The sequence below is a fragment of the Aptenodytes forsteri genome, unplaced genomic scaffold (genome assembly GCF_000699145.1).
Source record: "Aptenodytes forsteri isolate BGI_AS27 unplaced genomic scaffold, ASM69914v1 Scaffold6, whole genome shotgun sequence".
Classification (NCBI taxonomy): Eukaryota; Metazoa; Chordata; class Aves; order Sphenisciformes; family Spheniscidae; genus Aptenodytes; species Aptenodytes forsteri.
Window position 1 is genome coordinate 3332560 of NW_008795709.1, and position 4374 is coordinate 3336933.

Consider the following 4374-nt stretch of genomic DNA (forward strand, 5'->3'; position numbering starts at 1 on the left):
TCCTCAACTGGCAGGGCCATACTTTGACTCTGTACTCGATGAAGACAGACAAGCTCTATGAAGACTGGCATAGAGCAAGACTCAGAGCAGGAATCTAGCTTACATGCTCTAAATCAAACTTTCAAAAAAGCTGTCATCTTTCTCCCATGACTGAGCTGTAAACTTACTTTTCTTTCAACAATCTAGGGGAGTTCCAGTGAGGCAATAGGCAAACTGTCTTGTCTAAAAAGCCTTGTCCAATTTAGGCTGAAAAAAGTAGCCATATTTTTAATCTGTGATTTTGGCAGGCAAACAAATAAAAACACTGTCCCTGGGTTTAAAAGGTGCATGAAAGGACTTTGAAAGGCAAGTTGTCTGATAAAGCATCCCATACAAAAAATGATATGAAGAGCAAACTTACTCAAACTAATTTAAATATCATATCACAAGCAGCATCAGAAAAGTAAGTTGGTCTACTTAGCTTCAGAGCTTGGTTTGAATGAGAATCTTGCAATTACGATTCTTTTAGCATCTCTGCTACTGTATCTTCAGAAGTCAAACAGAAAGTAAATGTTTCCAATTTTTATTTCCAAAGTTTGGTGCAAACAAAATGAGACTATTTTTAAGCAGCTTGTATCTGAATTGCAAATTTATGAGAGTTTCAACACAGTCCTCCGTTAGAAAGGAAATTGGGTAACAGCTTACATTACATTGGGTAACAGCTTATTTAGTAGCTACTAAATAAGGTAGCTTTGTGCTTCTGTCTGTCTGTCTTTCCCCTCCACACACTCTGTTGTATCATCCACAACTTTTTTTCTCTTCTTCTGCTGAAAAGGAGCTGTGAGCCTGTGCAACCCAGCAGACAAAGAGCAAGAAAACTTAAAAGAGTTTAAGAGCCAACAGATCTGCAGTTAACGCCCTTGGTGACTAAAGTTTTGGTGCTGCTCCACATCACTCCCATGCCGGCCATGGCTGACAGGAGGGTTCCAGGAATGTGAATATCTACAGAATCTGTAAAAACAAGGCTCACCATCGGTTGGCAGCTCCCCACCTATTCCTCTGGGGGGAATAATTACTTTTAGCCAAAGCCATTTATTAGGAATACGATAAAACCTACAAAATGCAGCCTACACTATTAGGATTTTGTCTGTTTACGGGAGCTACTTTATTCCACTCAACTGTTTCCACTGCTTAGGCCCATTAGAAACAGTCAGTTCCCTCTTTATTCCCAAACACTGATGCTTACATTAATGCAGTTCAGCAACTCACGAATTAAAATAGACAGCAACAACTTAAACAAATCTCCATAAAGATGTAAGCTCAAAGCTTGCAACTTCTATTCCACATTGAAAATCATGGGCTTTCTACCCACTTCTGTCAATCTTTTTCTACACATACAGCATCCTTGGCATTCAGCTGCGATGACCTGCAACTGTGAAAGGCACCGTTGTTTGCTTGTTAAAAATTCATGATTAATATCTTCAGTTAGTTTTTACCACACTTTTTTCTTAGAAACAACAGAACATAAACAATAATAATAAGGAAACAAAACCCTCAGAGAAGCATTTCCTGAATGCTGTGTGTAACTGGAGGTATAAAAAGCCTCGGCTCACCTCGAGGCCACAAGAAGTTAACACTCCTCAGGAACACCTGACTGAAAAATTTCATCTTTGGTTAAGAAAATCTTCAGGGGAGAAATTAAAACCTCTCAATGGGGGAATTTTAAGCAAATTAGGAAAGGTAGAGTTAGGCAATTGTTTCTGTAAGTACAGTGTGAAATAATCCCTTTATGCTAAAACTGTACCTACCATAATTAGTACATTTCTTACACGCAATTCTGAAGTTTTATATCAAGTGTATTTTTCAAAGTTTAAGACCAAATACCAGCAATGTTCAAGGCATCCCAATTAAACCCAGAGCCGTGCATGTCCCTGTTTCATCCCTTCTGCCAGCTGGCACCATCCCCACACCTCCTGCTGAGGACAGCCTTGCACCTGGGGCTGACAAAACCTCCCAAGGGAGGAAGGTGTCAGGGAGCTACACGCCTCACCGCAGGGGAGCTGTCAACAAATTAGGAGCTTCAGCAAATTAGGAGACCGCGGTCATCAGCAGCGTTTCTCTCTTGCCCTTTTCTGCTGTATTTCCCCCCAGTGGCCCTGGCCTGGCCTGGCCCGGCCCACCCACGTCCCCTCACCTGTCTTCACCTCATCCCGCATATTTTACCTCATCTCACTTTTTCCTGCCAACAGGTGGTCACCAACGTGATTTATTGTTGTGACAGCAGCTCCCCTGCACTGTCAGAAGGACATCTTCAAAACATTTTAAGACTCTTCTGGATGCAAAGACCATGTCGAACTCGGCAGGATCTCTAGACTAGGCCTACCGCACCCAGGCAGGATGCAGTATGGGTGCGTCCCATCAGATCACCAGCAGAAGTTATCCACCGCCGGGGGGCAGCTGCTCTACCCAGCAGGGCAGAAGATGTAGCACAAAACAGGAAAACCGCACCCTTCATTGCTTCGCTTGGTTGGTATCTTTCCTAAATCCCATCCTTTAAAACAACTGATCCCGTTCAAGCTCTTTAAGCTAGGGAAGAGGTGGAGTGCTAAATCCCCTGAACATCTGAGGGGAGACAGAAAAACAAAGTCCAGGCAGTGGCAGTGAGAAGACACAGCTTCATCACAGAGCCAAGGAGGAGGGAAAGAGCTTAACAGCGCTCAGCAAGAGGATGGCAAACAGGAGGGATGGTAATTTTTGGATCAGATGAGAGAGACAGCACTGTGAAGGGGAATGTAAAGAGCAAAGGGATAAGGCGTTCAAATGCAGGTCTATGGCAAGCAATTGGGAAGGAAACTGGTGCAAGAAATTGGCAAGGAAGAAAGTGAGCCAAAGCCGGAGGGGGGCAATAGAAGAAATACTTGCGACTTTTGGAAAACATTACCCTCCATACCCTGTATGGTTCCAGAAACTCCCCACTTCTATGCTGCCACCAAATACCTACCCCAAAAACGCATGTCGTGCCTTCTTCCACTAGCAAGTCTACAGAGAGGATGAGACCTCCTGCATTTCCTACAGCAGAAATTTCTGTAATAGAATTACATTTTTCAATTCTTCTGCTGAATTATGATGCCAGAGGCTATGATTTCTGCTTTTATCTCAACTTGCTTTTCAAAAGCTCTTTAAATCACAAAAAAAGGACAATATTAACACCAAAAAAAAAAAATCCCCCCGCATCCCTGCAAAACACTCTTTATTCTGGTCAAAGACTCAAAATTCAAGTAAACCAGGTTTCTTATGTGACCATAATTCTGCATTCTGATACAGGGTTAATGTTCAGACTGGATAATTATATGCCACATTTACACCAGATATTTTGTGTATTCAGTAGGAGGTTGAGGGTGGGGCAAAACAGACCAGCTAAGACAGAATCAGAAGCCACCTGAGAATTTTCCAGAACTGATATCAAAGTCATACCAACTTGCAAAAACCTCCACATTTCATCAGAACTCATTTTCACGATGGAAACAATAACAGAAGATGTTATTTCAATTTGATGGCTTCACATCCACACAATTTTGAACATTTTGAATGTTTATACAAATAGCATCATACGCCTTCTTTCCCCTTTTTCTTCTTGTGGATTTACACTAAAGCAAAATTAATAAAGCAAGTGGAAGACTTGGTAACAAAAGACTTTTGTTTTCACAACTGACTTTCAAAATAGTAAGTAGAAAATCATCCTCTTTAACTTTTCCTGTTATTGTATATTGAACAGATACAAATATGCAACCACACAGAAACATTTATTCTCCCAAAATTAGCATTATTACTTTATTTGGTGATTCATTACAATCTGCAAATCCAATAGTCAAAAAAATAAACTAGGCATAATGTTAAAGCATTTTACAAGCAAAATACTTTACTGTTTCCTTTTCAATTTGCATAGGGTGGGATAAGTGTATTGGTTAAAGAATATAATGTACAGAACAAAACCATAGTTCATCAAACTGTACTGAAAAGTGTTACGATCCTGTGAGTGAACAGTACTTAAACAGCTATAACCGTCAATGGAAAACCATACACTTCAACATTAAAAAGGCTGCCTTCCCATGACCATGATGCATCATGAAGGCTGCAAGCCACTGGGCTTCTTTTCTTACGTTGTAGATCATCCTACTTTAAAGAAATTAAAGAGTTAAACAAGCCAGAATGCATCTATCTACGCTCATTTCTTTTCTACTGGAACAAAGGCCAGAATGGAGAGAGGGAATTTTTAAAGTCAGCTTCTGAAACCACTTATAGTAGTGTCTGTCTCTCGTATTTTCAGTGTCATGGAGCTAGCAAGCTTAGAGCTTCATCCACACATCTCTGTTTATTATTACTGTGCATCCAGGT